This window comes from Bos taurus, chromosome 12, assembly GCF_002263795.3.
Source record: "Bos taurus isolate L1 Dominette 01449 registration number 42190680 breed Hereford chromosome 12, ARS-UCD2.0, whole genome shotgun sequence".
Lineage (NCBI taxonomy): Eukaryota > Metazoa > Chordata > Mammalia > Artiodactyla > Bovidae > Bos > Bos taurus.
This window is the reverse complement of record NC_037339.1, coordinates 16,350,992-16,367,606: the sequence shown is the minus strand read 5'-3', so window position 1 is coordinate 16,367,606 and position 16,615 is coordinate 16,350,992.

Here is a 16,615-nt window from a genome sequence, read left to right as displayed (position 1 = left end):
AACAGAGAAGCGGCCTGAGCTCACGTGCAGCATCTTGGGGGGAAGTAATCAGCTGTGACTTTTGTTGTTGTTTGGTTTGTAAGTTGTGTCTGTCTTTTGCAACCCCATGGACTGTAGCCCACCAGGCTCCTCTGTCCATGGGGTTTTCCAGGAAGAATACTGGAGCCGGTTGCCATTTCCTCCTCCAGGGGATCTTTCCAACCCAGGGATTGAACCTGAGTCTCTTGGGTCTCATGCATTGGCAGGCGGATTCTTTACCACTGAGCCACCTGAGAGGCCCTTGTTGTCACATAGATTGCTCTTTAATAGGATTTACTCCTTGCCTGGTTTGCCCATGTGATTCTTCCTCGATTGCCGGAAGGAAGATGAAGACCTGGCATTTCTCATCAGACCATGGTCCACTGTGGGGCACCGAGATGCAGAACCCGGATCCCAGTGATTAACTTTGTGCCTTTGTATTCTTCACTTGGAAAATCCCAGTAACATATGCTTTACAGTCCGATGCTCTGCAGGTAGGGAGTTATACCAAGGCACATGGGGTGAGGAGGGCGAGCCATCCCAAAGATGTTCTGCTGTGTTGACTTGGGTGAGAATCATTGGCTGAAACTACGGACCAAATCCCACATCTGTGCTTCCTACCCAAGTGACTCTGACCACACTACATCCATGACCTGAGTTGTTTGGAAATAAGGGCATGGTAACAGTGTGTAGTTGATATGAGGATCTGACATGAAAACAAATCACCCAGCAGAGGGCTGACTGACCCCAGGCGGGAGCGTGGAGGCAGGAACCCAGCTGGATGAGGGTCGTGGTGGTCCTGGGGCACGAGGCCCCTGGAGGGCCTGGCAGAGGCCTAACATGATGCAGAGAAGAGCTCAGGACTGGCTTCAGCTCTGTGATTAATCTCTGGGATCCCTCTGCATTGGAGATCTGCCCCTTCGTGTGTGAGGAAGCGGGGAAGTGTGTTTCTCAGTTTAGGCTGAGGTTTTCCAGCTGTGTTTGCACTCTGCCTCCCACGGCACCACTCATGAATACACTGCTTGAGTTTCTGGTGAAGTGAAAAAGAGAACTCTGCTTCTCCTTCCCAAACCAGTTGGGGAATTATTTCAATAGAGAGGTCCTTAAATGTTTGTTTTGAGGAAACATCTCACAAGGATGTTGACAATGAGGCGTTGCAGTGCTCCCCCACATTCCGCTTTGGAGAAGACCTTGAGAAGTCTCGTGATGGAGGCTTCCTGATGTGGCATCTGGCTGGCCTGAAACCCACTGCACCGTGGTGACTGGGACTGAAGTTCCCAACTCTCTCCTGACACGCTCACAACGTGCCCCTCGGTGAGAAGAGGAAGCCGGTTGCAAGAGTCTGGGATGCGTGGAGTCACCAGCCCCGCCGTCTGGGGCCCTGGGCCCTGCCACACCCAGGCAGGGACAGAAAAGCTTCTAACTGCTCACTGGGAAGCGGCCCCTTCTCCACCTGCCTGAAGTGAAGTGAAGGGTCCAACTCTTTGTGACCCTATGGACTGTAGCCTGCCAGGCTCCTCTGTCCATGGGATTCTCCAGCAAGAATACTGGAGTGGTAACCCTTCCCTCCCTCAGTGGATCTTCCCAACCCAGGGATCGAACCCAGGTCTCCCACATTGCAGGTGGATTCTTTACCAGCTGAGCCACCAGAGAAGCCCAAGAATACTGGAATGGGTGCCCTTCTCCAGGGGATCTTCCAGACCCAGGAATTGAACTGGGGTCTGCTGCATTGCAGGAGAAGTCTTTACCAGCTGAGCCACCTCCCTTCCCCCACTCTGTTGTTCTCGCCTGCAGTCTCATTCACTTAAATAAGTTTCAATATTAAAGGGAACTGCTGTATAGCACCGGGAGCTCAGTTCCATGCTCTGTGGTGACCTAGAGGAGTAGGGGCACGTAGGAGGGAGGGGGTTCTCAGAGGGAGGGGATATGTGTATACATCCAGCTGATTCACTTCATTGTGCAACAGAAACTCACACCACATTGTAAAGTAACTATACCCCAATTAAAAAAAATGAAGCCATTCCATTGGCCACTTGTTGAGTGGGTGCTGTTGCCAGGCAGATAAAGGTGACTTTGGGAAAGGGCTGGACTCCAGACTCCAGTTACCCGGATCTGAACTCCTTCCCCTGAACTCCGTTCATTACGGGCCCAAGGAAGGATCAAACAAGAGTACCTTGTCTTCCCACTAAAAGGGGGAGACCCTGGGGATAGCTTTTCAATCAAAAGTCAACAGAAGATGGCTTATTAGTAGCTGGTGGACAATCTTCATTATATCAAGGGAATGGACAATGGCTCCCATTAACCATGGGCCTATAAAACACAAAAGGAAAGATGTGTTTACAGCTTGCAGCATGTCCACCAATATCTGCTCTTCTCCTAGGTACACCGTCCTAGCCTCGTGCGTCTGGTTGAGCCAATGCAGCCAAAGAGGGACCAGTGAAGTTCAAGTAGAGGTAATGCCACTACTTCCGGTCTGGCCTTGAAACATCCTGCCTTTCCTTCCACTCCTCTGTGCCCTGAGACCCATCTCTGACATTTAGCCTGAGAGGAGAGGGCTAATCTGGATCTGGAGTGTTTGTTTTCATACATGTGGATTGGTGATAGCTGTGAGGAACCCAGGCTGTGGGCAACTGGATAAGGATGTAAGAGGAACAGGTCAGGCTGTGGGGGAAGGGTGGCTGTGGCCCCCAGCCTTCCCTGAGTTTAGTCCAGTTCCTTTAACAAGGTTCTCTGGTGTTCCAGCTAGACCCCCTGTCCCAAGGATCTCAGCCTCACATGGACACAAGCTGAACTCACCTACTTATGACTATGCCCTTAGTCTTCCCAACTTTACTAAATTATGCTAACAGGTGAACGTGTCCTCCCAGTTCTGTACCACCTTCAGAACTGGGGGCAGGTGAGGACTTCAAATGATAATTCTTTCTACCCATGGCTTTGTCTGTGTTAACAGCACTAGAGCCTTAGATGTCTGGAGAAAGGAAGAAAAGGAATACTCATTGTGCATCTGTTATGTAGTAGAAGTAGGGGCTTCCCAGTAGCTGGGCTCAGCTGTGCAGAATCCACCTGCCAATGCAGGAGACACAGGAGACATGGGTTCGATTCCTGGTTTGGAAGATCACGGAGTAGGAAATGGCAACCCACTCCAGTATTCATGCCTGGAGAATCCCATGGACAAAGGAGCCTGGTGAGCTACAGTCCATGGGGTTGCGAAGAGTCAGACATGCTGCACAACTGAGCACACACTGCAGTAGAGACTGAGATTTTCATTTTAAAATGAATGGCCAGAAATTCTCTCTGGCGAAATGACTTTGATTCTGGGCCATAAATAACAAAAAGTAGACAGGCGTGCAAATGTCTGTGGCCTGAGCTTTCCAGGAAGAATGGCAAATGCCAAGGTCCAAATATGCCTGCTCTGTCCCCAAACCAGATCATGACTGGAGCAGCCTAGGCAGTGGTTAGAGAGCAGTCAGGAGCTAAATCTCCTAAGGCTGCAGAGGCCATGGGAACAAGTCCAGATTTAAATCTGTATGAACCTGGAGCCCATTGGAGGATATATGAAGGGGAATAGCATGCTCTTTGTTGTTCAGTTGCTAAATCATGTCCGATTCTTTGTGACCCCATGGACTATAGCACACCAGGCCTCCCTGTCCCTCACCATCTCCCAGAGTTTGCCCAAGTTCATACCCATTGAGTCGGTGATGCCCTCCAACCATCTCATCCTCTGTTGTCCCCTTCTCCTCCTGCCTTCAGTCTTTCCCAGCATCAGGATCTTTTCCAGTGAGTCGACTCTTCACATCAGGTGGCCAGAGTATTGGAACTTCAGCTTCAGCATGCTCTGGTCTACATTTAAAAGTGATCACTTCGGAGAAGGGTGTGTTTAGGGGAAGACACAGTGGCTGGGTGATCATTTGGAGACCATCCAGGTTCAGGGAAGGGCTAAACCTGCAGTGGCAGCAGTGGGGTTGAAAGAAGCTGATGGGTCTGTTGTCCAGACATCACTTTAAGACTTCAGAGTATACCTGTGCTCACTCGTGAGAAGAAATGCAGTAACACAATTGTGTCTTTGGCCATGACCACAGCTAGGCAGCGACTCAACACTTAAGGAGAGTGATTGAAATTGATCATCTCCTCTCTCCCTTCTTTGTTTTTATGACTGTTAACATTGTTTTAGGAAACAGAAAAAAGTATCAGCCCATCTCTACAGCAGATGGCAGTCTTGCTTGGAGTTTGAGCCTTAATGATGCATGTGCGTATCAAAGCTACCAAAATCCACAGTACTTCAAGCCTGATTTGGTGTCTCCATGGGAAGAGAAGCAGCTAATCAATAATTATCATTATCTAGAAAATCACCCTTTAGGAAGGTGGTCGATGGGAGTATAAACATGTCATTTTCACTAAGGATAACATGTCACCTTTTTATAAGGAAGAGTTGGTTTTTCCTGCCTTTCCAGTCATTACAAAGCAACACACCGCACCAGGAGTGTTTCCTGGTAAATCTTCACTGTCATTATCTCTTTAAAGGTGGGGCTCCCAGGGCCGTTTTAGAGCTGGGGTGTAGGGTATGGGTGCCGGACAGCACAGAGGTTCAGAGCCTCAGACCTCTTGGGTTTCAAAGCTGGCTCTTACTAGTCTGTGACCTTGTGCAAGTTATGTAAGGCTTATGTCTCAGTTTCCTCATCTGTAAAATGAACATAACAGCAGCATCTGCCATGTGGGGTTGTTGTAAAGATTAAATGAGTAGTAAGTGTGAAATATGGGCTTCCCTGGTGGTAAAGAATCTGCCTCCCAGTGCAGGAAATGTGGGGTTCAATGTTCAATCCCTGATCCAGGAAGATCCCCTGGAGAAGGAAATGGCAACCCACTCCAGTATTCTTGCCTGGAGAATCCCATGGACAGAGGAGCCTGGCAGGCTACAGTCTATGGGGTCGCGAGAGAGTCAGACACAGCTTAGCAACTGAACAACAGCAAGTGTAAAGCATGTAAAACAGTACTGGCCGCGTGGAGGTGACAGCATGAAGTGAGTGACGGTGAATGTTGTCGATACAGCGTATATGCATTTCAGGGGTGGGAACAGCTTTGCAGTGCACCGAACTGCTCATCACCCCAAGCCAGGGACAGCTGACCACAGAAACTTCCTCTCCCCCAAGGAGAATCTAGGTGGTAGAAACCTCAAGTTGGAGTGGACGGAGAGGCATGAGGTGTGTCTCTGCTTTTAGAATGGACTACACACCGAACTCGTGGAGAGGCAGTGCTCAGTTGCTCAGTTGTGTCTGAACTCTTTGCAGCCCCATGGATGGTAGTCCACCTGGCTCCTCTGTCCATGGAATTTTGTCCATGGAATTTTGTCCATGGAATTCAGGCAAGAATTCTGGAGTGGGTTGCCACTTCTACTCCAGGGAATCTTCCTGACCCAGGGATCAAACCCTCCTCTCCTGCATTAGCAGGTGGATACTTTACCACTAGCGCCACCTGTGGAGAGGCAGAGTAAAACCTAAATTTGTACCTGGTCCAACCTCCCGCTCCTGTGAAGTTCTGGTCTCAGAAAGCACAGTGGCGCCCCCTCTGCCAAAGTCCCCTGACTCCCCTGCCATCTATACCCCAGTCCTAACTGCACATTCAAATCAGCCTCAGTAAATGGAAATCTGCCCCCATTCCAAAGGTTCTGCAGGGAAAGAAAGCGTGAGATGCAAACTTTGCCCCAACACTACCACTGCCACAAAATCCATGAGGAGAAGGGACTATTGGAGAATTCAGTAAGGAAAAGGACTCTTTCTGAACTTAGCCTTTTTCTTTTGTTTGAAAAACAGAAATTCATTACGGTAGGACTTTGACCATAGGGTCAACCATGAGCTGGTCTGTCCTTCAGTGAGTGTCCAAATGCTCTGGGTCCATAAGCTGCTTCAATAGGAGAGGGAAAGACGTGTCCAGTATTGTGTAGCTGTGAAGCAGCACCAGTGAAAAGATAGCGCTTCACAGAGCTGAGTTAGGGCTGTCCCCTGATCCCATCCCCAGCCCATACTGCCAGCATCACCTAAGAGAAGCTAGGCTAGTCTTGAAGCCCAAAGAACCAGGGTTTACTTGGAGCCTTAGTTTTCACACACATCACTCAAGTTACATGATGGACATAAGCGAGTCACCTCACTTCCCCAGGCCTTCATTTCCTCTCCCATAAACTGAGCATAAACGAACCAAGTCAGTGTTTCCAGAAGTGAATTCCCTGGAACATTAGTCCTTTGAGTTGCTCCATGAAGAAAAGAGTTCTATGGTCTAAAGCAGTAGTTTCAGTCTTGTCCCTCTGGAAACAGCTGGCCGTGTCTGGAGATAATTTTTTTTTTAATTAAAATTTTTTTTAATTTATTTTATTTTTTGGCCACACCACACGGCATGTGAAATCTTTGTTCCTCAAACAGGAATCGAACGCACACCCCCTTGCAGTGGAAGAATGTTTTCCTATCCACTGGACTGCCTGGAAAGTCCCTGGAGATAACTTTGGTTATCAGGACTTGGGAATGGGGGCTGTCCTGGCATAGAAGCCAGGGATGAAGCCAGGAATGCTGCTAACTATCTCTCAATGCATAGAACAGTCCCCACAACAAAGAATTATCTGGCCCAGAGTGTTATAAGGTTGAGGAACGAAGATATAATGAGCGTGCTCCCTCGCCCTGTGGTGACCCCACGGAGTGGGTTGCCATTTCCTCCTCCAAAGATATAATGAGAAGCCCTGATCTGATGAGTTTGAGATTTATGGAGCACATCCCATCACTTTCTTTATCCACATATATTAGTGCAATGAAGACAGAAAGTGTTAGTCGCTCAGTCATGTTCAACTCTTTTGCAACCCCATGGACTGTAGCCCGCCAGGGTCCTCCATCCTTTGAATTCTCCAGGCAAGAATACTGGGGAGTGGGTTACCATTTCCTTCTCCAGGGGATCTTCCTGACCCAGGGATCGAACCCAGGTCTCCTGCATTGGCAGGCGGATTCTTTACCATCTGAGCCACCAGGGAAGCCCTTGAAGACACAAGTGTCACCATAATTTTTTTTTCACCCCGTGTTTCATTTGATCACAGAATATTCTGCTTTCCCACGCCCACCATCACATACCCACAACCTTATTATCCTTATGCAGAATGCCCTCCAGATAATGGGTCACTGGGGGAAAGGCTGGCAAGACTATCTCCAACGTGGTTTTCCATTTTCAAAAACATCTGAAGGAATTTTCCTCTGATGAGGCCTCCGAGGCCTCACGCTGAGTCGTGAGGACAGCTCTTGAAATCCCCCTCTGTGAGCTGGGTCCCTCTGTGCCCTGTGTGCTGCGTGACTGGACTGCTGGCTTCAGCCCTGGGTTCCTCGGTTTCCTCTGCTCCAAGAGGAAGTAACATCACCACCACCGGGCAAGGGTGCCGTGTGGTTACCGCAGGGAACAGGTGTTGACATCCGTAGACCAGCGCCCTCGCTCAGTGAGCTCTCAGGTCAGCTTCACCCATTATCTTTAAATTTTGTTGATTTCCTCAAGGCGCTGAGATGTCAGATCTGCCCACAAGAGGGCGCGAGGCACACGGTTTTTGCCTCAAAGCGTTTTCAAATCCATTTGGAAGGCCCTGCAGGCAGTTTTGCCAGAACGCACCTCCTCGGTCAGATTTCTCCTGAACGACTGAACCACGGACTTCAGAGCTGGAAGTTTGAGTGTCAGTCAGTCACTCATTGTCCGACTCTTTGCGACCCCATGGACTCTCCAGGTTCCTCTGTCCATGGGATTCTCATGGCGAGAATTACTGGAGTGGGTAGCCATTTCCTTTTTCAGGGGATCTTCTCAACCCAGGGATCAAACCCACGTCTCTTGCATGGCAGGCAGATTCTTTACTGCCTGAGCCAGAAGAGACCCTGCAAAGGATGGGATGCGACCATCAGATTTTGCAGTTAACAGCCACAGAAGGCTAACTGAAGCTGGTGAGAGTGAGTGACTTGCAAAACCAACAGAGTGGCAGGGAACCGACTCCAGGAACATTCTCTGTGGAGTTGGATGGCCTGGCAGAAACAGTGTTTCTGGAAGGAAAAAAATAATGCATCAAGTGAGTTAACAGCAATGTGAAGCTGAAATGAAAGGATGCTGCTGGTGCGTGACTGTGTGTGTATGTGAGACAGACGTCGAAAAAAAGAGAGAGGAAAGAAAACACCAGATTCTGTACTGTTCCTTTCCTCTGGACCAGCTTGGTGGTGGTTTAGTCACTCAGTCATGTTCGACTTTTGCGACCTCATGGATTGTAGCCCACCAGGCTCCTCTGTCCATGGGATTCTCCAGGCAGGAATACTGGAGTGGGTTGTTACTTCCTTCTCCAGGGGATCTTCCCAACCCAGGGATCAAACCTGCGTCTCCTGTATGGCATGCAGATTCTTTACCACTGAGCCTTTTGGAGGACTGAAGTATTCAAGACTACATTTGACAGACTGAGCCCACACCCACAGCCCCTTTAAGGGACATCGTTCCACCCACCCCGCTGGGGTTCAGACACCCATATTTTGTCCTTCTCTCTCCTCTCCAGCCACACCTGACCCTAGGTGTCCAACCCTTCAACTGGCTGGGACCTGTGGTTCATTGCCTGGTGGGGTGGTTGAACTGGGTCCCTTGTTCCCTGAGATGTAAGTTATCAAAAGATAGAGGTGATGAGGGGTGGGAGTTCCAGGTGACAAGTCACAAGGTGGAAAGGGACAAGGGTGGCCTGAGTGACCACACCAGGCCAGAGGGTGAGGGGAGAGGATGGAGGTGTTCCAGAGCAGTACACGCACCCCGAGAAGCCAAAGTGCTGTGAGAGGGGGTGAAACCGGGCAAGGGTGGCCTGAGTGACCACACCAGGCCAGAGGGTGAGGGGAGAGGATGGAGGTGTTCCAGAGCAGTACACGCACCCCGAGAAGCCAAAGTGCTGTGAGAGGGGGTGAAACCGGGCAAGGGTGGCCTGAGTGACCACACCAGGCCAGAGGGTGAGGGGAGAGGATGGAGGTGTCCCAGAGCAGTACACACACCCCGAGAAGCCAAAGTGCTGTGAGAGGGGGTGAAACCGGGCAAGGGTGGCCTGAGTGACCACACCAGGCCAGAGGGTGAGGGGAGAGGATGGAGGTGTTCCAGAGCAGTACACGCACCCCGAGAAGCCAAAGTGCTGTGAGAGGGGATGAAACCGGGCAAGGGTGGCCTGAGTGACCACACCAGGCCAGAGGGTGAGGGGAGAGGATGGAGGTGTCCCAGAGCAGTACAAACGCCCCGAGAAGCCAAAGTGCTGTGAGAGGGGATGAAACCGCACGCCAGGGGAGGGCTAAAGGAGAGGGAGGGTTACTGCAACGTTCTGTCCTCCGTGTTTTTTCAAAGCAAATTGTTTGGGTCTTTAGGCTGCCCTGATAGGTTAGTGGTAAAGAATCCGCCTGCAATGCAGGAGACACAGGAGACGGGGGTTCGATCCCTGGGTTGGGAAGATCCCCTGGAGGAGGAAATGGCAACCCACTCCAGGATTCTTGCCTGGAGAATCCCATGGACAGAGGAGCCTCGTAGGCTACAGTCCACGGGGCTGCAAAGAGTCGGACACGACTGAGGGACTGAGCACACACAAACTAGTTTCCTACAATTAAGTTGCTTAGTGAAGATGAAGTTTTGAAGGCACTGTCAGATTGGAAATCTTATGACAAAAGCGACTCTGACGGTGTGTTTATAGAGTGAAATCATATTGCAGGGGAGCCTGTGGGTGTGTGCGGGCTCAGGGGGCACAGCCTTCCTCCCCTCCCCCACCCCTTCCTCTTTCCTCTTTCTCTTCCTCTTTCTCCTTTACTTTCTCTTTCTCTCCCTACTTCTCCTTCTCCTCCTTGGCTCTAATACCTTAATTTTTAAAATCTTTCATATTTTGAAATAGTTTCCACATTACAGAAAGTCGCATTCTGCTGCCCACCTGCCCTGATAGCTTCAGGGCTGACTCCCTTTTGTCTTTCAAATTTGAGCTCAAACATCCCCACTTTCTGGCTCCCCAGGTGGCGCTAACGGTAAGGAACCCGCTTGCCAGTGCAGGTGACAGGCGTGTAAGAGACTCGGGGTTGATCCCGGGCTTGGGAAGATCCCCTGGAGGATGGCAAGGCAACCCATTCCAGTATTCTTGTCCGGAGAATCCCATGGACGGGGGAGCCTGGTGGGCTCCGAGTTGCAGAGTCACTGGACACGCAAAGGACATGACTGAAGCGACTGAGCACAGCACAGCACATCACCACTTTGAGACAGCTCGTCACTCTTAACTTCTTGTTAAGGGAATTTATATAAGGATACACAGGGCAATCGGGGAGGGTGAAGGGATCCAGTGTTGCCTAACTGAGTCAAGGAGTTGGCAGGTTTTGCACAAGGACACTCCTGCTAAAAGTGGGGGTTGGAGGGCTGTGACGAAAGACCTGGAGCAGCGAGCTCTGGCAATAAATACAATATTAGGAAAATGTGGGCCGCTTGCTTGAAGAAGTTGTGAGACTATTACTTGTATCTGTGGGCACATGGGGGCAAAGTCACCACGAAGGATAAAACTCTGTTTGTGGTGGACATGCACCACGAACAGGCATCATGTCTCAATGTATCTGCTTGCATGGGTTGTGAAACTGGAGTCAAGAAGCGACCCTGCAAACCGGCCCAGAGCCACCGAAAGCTCTAGCATGCACGCATGTGTGCGTCCTCAGTTGTGTCTGACTCTTTGTGACCCCATGGACTGTAGCTCGCCAGGCTCCTCTGTCCACGGAATTCTCCAGGCAGGAATACTGGAGTGGGTTACCAATTCCTTCTCCAGGGAAAGTGCTAGAGCTGTGGCCAAAACAAATGTAAGATTTTCTTAACCCAGGGCTCACTGGGACTCCCACTGAAAAGAAACCCTTAGTAAAGGTGAGTACAGTTAAAAAATAGTCTACTCAAAAGAGGAAATGAGGGACTTCCCTTGTGGTCCAGCGGCTAAGACTCCACACTCTCAGAGCAGGGGACCCAGGTCTGATTGCTGGACAGGGAACTAGACCCCACATGCCACAACCGAGGGTTCTCACGATGCAACTAAAAACAAAATATCCTGTGTACCACGGCTAAGACCTGGTACAGCCAAATAAATAAATAGTTATTTTATTTTATTGATGTTTATTTATTTATTTTTAATTTTATTTTATTTTTAAACTTTACAATATTGTATTAGTTTTACCAAATATCGAAATGAATCCACCACAGGTATACCTGTGTTCCCCATCCTGAACCCTCCTCCCTCCTCCCTCCCCATACCCTCCCTCTGGGTCGTCCCAGTGCACCAGCCCCAAGCATCCAGTATCGTGCATCAAACCTGGACTGGCGACTCGTTTCATACATGATATTATACATGTTTCACTGCTATTCTCCCAAATCTCCCCACCCTCTCCCTCTCCCACAGAGTCCATAAGACTGGTCTATACATCAGTGTCTCTTTTGCTGTCTCGTACACAGGGTTATTGTTACCATCTTTCTAAATTCCATATATATGCGTTAGTATACTGTATTGGTGTTTTTCTTTCTGGCTTACTTCACTCTGTATAATAGGCTCCAGTTTCATTCACCTCATTAGAACTGATTCAAATGAATTCTTTTTAATGGCTGAGTAATACTCCATTGTGTATATGTACCATAGCTTTCTTATCCATTCATCTGCTGATGGACATCTAGGTTGCTTCCATGTCCTAGCTATTATAAACAGTGCTGCGATGAACATTGGGGTATACGTGTCTCTTTCCCTTCTGGTTTCCTCAGTGTGTATGCCCAGCAGTGGGATTGCTGGATCATAAGGCAGTTCTATTTCCAGTTTTTTAAGGAATCTCCACACTGTTCTCCATAGTGGCTGTACTAGTTTGCATTCCCACCAACAGTGTAAGAGAGTTCCCTTTTCTCCACACCCTCTCCAGCATTTATTGCTTGTAGACTTATGGATTGCAGCCATTCTGACTGGCGTGAAATGGTACCTCATAGTGGTTTTGATTTGCATTTCTCTGATAATGAGTGATGTTGAGCATCTTTTCATGTGTTTGTTAGCCATCTGTATGTCTTCTTTGGAGAAATGTCTATTTAGTTCTTTGGCCCATTTTTTGATTGGGTCATTTATTTTTCTGGAGTTGAGCTGTAGGAGTTGCTTGTATATTTTTGAGATTAGTTGTTTGTCAGTTGCTTCATTTGCTATTATTTTCTCCCATTCTGAAGGCTGCCTTTTCACCTTGCTAATAGTTTCCTTTGATGTGCAGAAGCTTTTAAGGTTAATTAGGTCCCATTTGTTTATTTTTGCTTTTATTTCCAATATTCTGGGAGGTGGGTCATAGAGGATCCTGCTGTGATGTATGTTGGAGAGTGTTTTGCCTATGTTCTCCTCTAAGAGTTTTATAGTTTCTGGTCTTACGTTGAGATCTTTAATCCATTTTGAGTTTATTTTTGTGTATGGTGTTAGAAAGTGTTCTAGTTTCATTCTTTTACAAGTGGTTGACCAGTTTTCCCAGCACCACTTGTTAAAGAGATTGTCTTTAATCCATTGCATATTCTTGCCTCCTTTGTCAAAGATAAGGTGTCCATATGTGCGTGGATTTATCTCTGGGCTTTCTATTTTGTTCCATTGATCAATATTTCTGTCTTTGTGTTTTGGCTGTGCTGGGTCTTCCTTGCTGCAAGGGCTACTCTCTAGTTGCGGTGCGTGGGCTTCTCACTGTGGTGGCTTCTCTCGTGGTGGAGCACAGACTCTAGGGCACAGGGCTTCAGTAGTTGTGGCTTGTGGGCTCAGCAGTTGCGGCTCCCAGGGTCCAGAGCACAGGCTCAACGGTGGTGGCGCATGGGCTTAGTTGCTCTGTGGTACGTGGGGTATTTCCAGACCAGAGATCGAACCCGTGTCTCCTGCATTGGCAGGTGGATTCTCTACTGCTGAGTCACCAGGGGAGCCCTATTCCTGCTTTCTTAAAGCAGTCTTTACATTATCTTTTGGAAGACAGAGCTTTTTGCAGGACACACCTCATAGTATTATCTGGGGGTAGAATATGCTCCAACAAAACCAGCCAATGCAGAAAGCCAGCTTCTTTTTGGAGTGTAGCTTCTCTCCTGCTGCTTCTCATTTGCTTTGAGCTACTTTGGTTAGAAAACAATGGCTTCATTTGGGAGTCATCCCACTTGGGAATTCAAATGTCCTCTAAAATGGCTGATAAGCTGTTTTTTTTTTTTTTTTCTTTTGCCTGATTGTACATTTTAGTTAGAGTGGCCCTCTCGTGCTGCATCAGACACTGTTTGCCAGGAAAGGGTTGAGAGGGTGTCAACTCTGAGGTTCCGCGGTGCCTGGCAGGGGTGGCAGACGGTTTGTGATCTCTGCCCCTTGCAACACCCAACATCCTGTTTGATGCAACCCTTTGATGCAGAGTGAAAGGCAGCAAGCGCCTCTATTTGACCCACTTCCTTATTCTCGAGGACAGGTATTGGGATTGCATGTGTGATAACTGGGTGTTCATTATGTCGCATTAAATTCTTAGCACGTGGAGATACCACAACATGACCATTGGCAGTGATGGGTTTTTATTAAAAAAGGAGAAAAGGCAGAGTGAGGCTCCACCTAGTTTTGACACAGAACTTGCCCACTTGCTTCCATTCACATGGATCTGTCGCCCTCAGCTTCTCCGGTGACACCAATGCTGGTGGGGATCCACTGGCTGTTGAGAAGAGGAACAAACTTTTTTCTGGTTCTTCAGTGTACAGGAGCTGCTTCTGTTTCCGGAACAGCTCTGGAAATGTGGGATACTTTAAGCTTCCCCCTTTTCTAATTTTTTTTTAAGAATAAAACAACTAAATCTGGCTCCAGGTAAAATAGTGAAGCATTTAATTCCTTTCCTTAGGATTTGTACCGTGTTTATTCCCCCAAAAAGAAAGACTACAAAAGTAAACTAGTAGAAAACGGGAGATTTCTAAGAGAGAGTTAAAATAATCACGACAAAGCACCCATTTCCCCTGCCAAGTGATTCTATATTTTAAAGTACAATCCTCAGTGTTTTGATGAGTATGTGGTAGAAAAGATGATGTTGGCTGCTGGTGTGTACATGAGTAGGGGCATGAATTTTCCAGAAAGCAGAGTGACTTTCTGTATTAAGAGCCTTCAGCAAGTTTATACATATATACATATATATATATATATATATGAAATGATACTATTCAGAATATATCCTTTTTAAACTCATCCTTTCAGTTTCCTTGTGTCTAAAATAGAGATATTAACAGGGACTATTTCACAGAGTGATTTGAGAATTAACTTCTGGAAAACTAGCACACAAATGTGTGCTTGACAATTGCTAGGCATAATTACTGATGAAAAACTAAGCATCTTTTCAGATAAAAATTATTACAATATGGTGGCCTGAAAATTTGGAGTATTGTTACTCTATGTTCTAGAGCAAACCTAAATACCACTTTAGGATGAGATCTCTGGTCTACTCCCTGCCCATTCACTTCTGGAAATAGATCTCTTTAAATGTCTCAAAGTTATGTAAACTGGAACTTTCAATTTAATTCAGACATATTGCCATAAAAAGGGGTGAGGATTTCTTCGACATGAAACTACACACGTAAGCTTTATGGGTTGCTTTTAGGGTAATCTTCGTGTTCCGAGGGAGCATTTTAGCGAACACTGAGTGCCTGAAACTGTGCGTTTCATGTGAGCTGATGAAGCTTTCTAAGCGGCAGGTTTGTAGGATCAGGCTCTGGATCTCTTTGAAGGTTTTCAAAGGTCTTTGAAGACCAGCCTTCTTGGCCCCCAAGGAAAGGCGGTTCAGATTAGCCTTGGCTGGTAATGATGGGGTTGTGGTTAGGATGAGCAAGTCAAGGCCTGTTGTGAAAGAAAAGAGAATTCGGCTGTTTTGGAAGGCAGTAAAGTGAGTGTTCAACAGGAACTCACAGAAAATAGGGAAAGAGAGCACTGCAAGCAGTGTTTCCGGGATGGAGAGCTAGTCACCTGGCACTTGAGAAAGAGGGAATGGTCAGAATGGGGAAGGGCTGCCTGAAAGCGAGAGGAGGGTAGACTAATCGACCTGTCCCGGGTCCTTCTTAGGGCACTTCTTATGCATCTAGAAGCCTCCTTGAATGGTGTCTTCAATCACGGATCCTCAAGCCTTCTTCACACGCTTGGAGACTTCTGTCCCCTCCACCTCAGAGCTGGGTATAGAGTAAACCTGGGCTTCACCTGCCCTCTGCTTTGTCAACTGAAAGATTAGATCCTCAGGCTGGGACGGTGCTTAATGGTATCTCCATTACCATTATAAGGTGTATTGTCGTTCAGTTGCTAAGTCGTGTCTGATTCTTTGTGACTGCATGGACTGTAGCACGCCAGGCTCCTCTGTCCTCCTAGAGGAGGACTCTCTCCCAGAGTTTGCTCAAGTTCAAGTCCATATATAAGGTAATATGGTTTTCCTATTTTTTAAAAAACCTATTTGTCTTTTACACAGGATGTGCTCTCTGCTTGCGTCCACTGGGAACTACAAATAGCTGTAATTCCATTTGCACTGTAAAAAGCGGGTCGAAGAGACAGATCCAGTGGTTACGATAACAAACAGCCTCTGTTATTATAATGGAATGAAAGCAGCTGCAATCTAAATTCAGGGTCTTTTGAGGGGTCTTTGAGAAGTTGCCAAAAGGACTACTAGAGATCATTTGGGGTCTCTTTCTCAGTGGTCTTGCCAAGTGGAAAGGGAAAATGAAATTGAAAAGTTCTGGTTAAGGCAATTCTGCCTATGATACATGATGTTACAAAAAAGTGCCCTTGTCTGCATGCTGTTTCAAGGACTGTCTATTATTGTGCTTTTGGGGCCAAGAGAATCTTCAGTTAAGGTCAACTGAAAATCTGGTGTCTGAGCATTTATCTCCCAATTAGATAATGGCTTTTTGTAACTGTCTCTGCATCTGCCCTAGGCCTTATGGAGACTATTGATCTGTGTGCTGGGCCAAGTTTTGCATTGCTATAAATTACTCGGGTAATTCTTACTTTTTAGTGCCTCACTCCTTAAATTAAAAGTTTATGACCGAAGCAAGAGTAACTCAGGGATCAAAAAATGCAATTAGTGTACATCTCTTTTTAGTACAAAAAAAAAACCTTTTACTAAAACCTATATGGATTGAGCTAAAAAAAGGAAGAAAATCAAGCTGATGATTATCTGTACAGTTTTAAATTAGCCCATGGTTCTTACTGAACTTTTTAAAATTATGTTAAGTGGCCTGAGTTCCTGAAAAATATGCCAGTTGTCCCCATAAAGTTCCAACTGTGGCTTCTGCAGAATTTCCTAATGTCAACTTTCTGTCTTTGAAACAGTAAAAATTTAATTGGTTCAGCTTTTCCAAGTGATCAACATATTCAGGCTTCCCAGGTGGCTCTAGTGGTAAAGAGACAGGCTGCCAATGTGGAAGCGTTAAGAGACGCAGGTTCAATCCCCGGGTTGGGAAGATCCCCTGGAGGAGAGCATGGCAACCCACTCCAGTGTTCTTGCCTGGAGAATCCCAGGGACGGGGGAGCCTGGTGGGCTGCCATCTATGGGGTCGCACAGAGTCGGACACGACTGAAGTGACTTAGCAG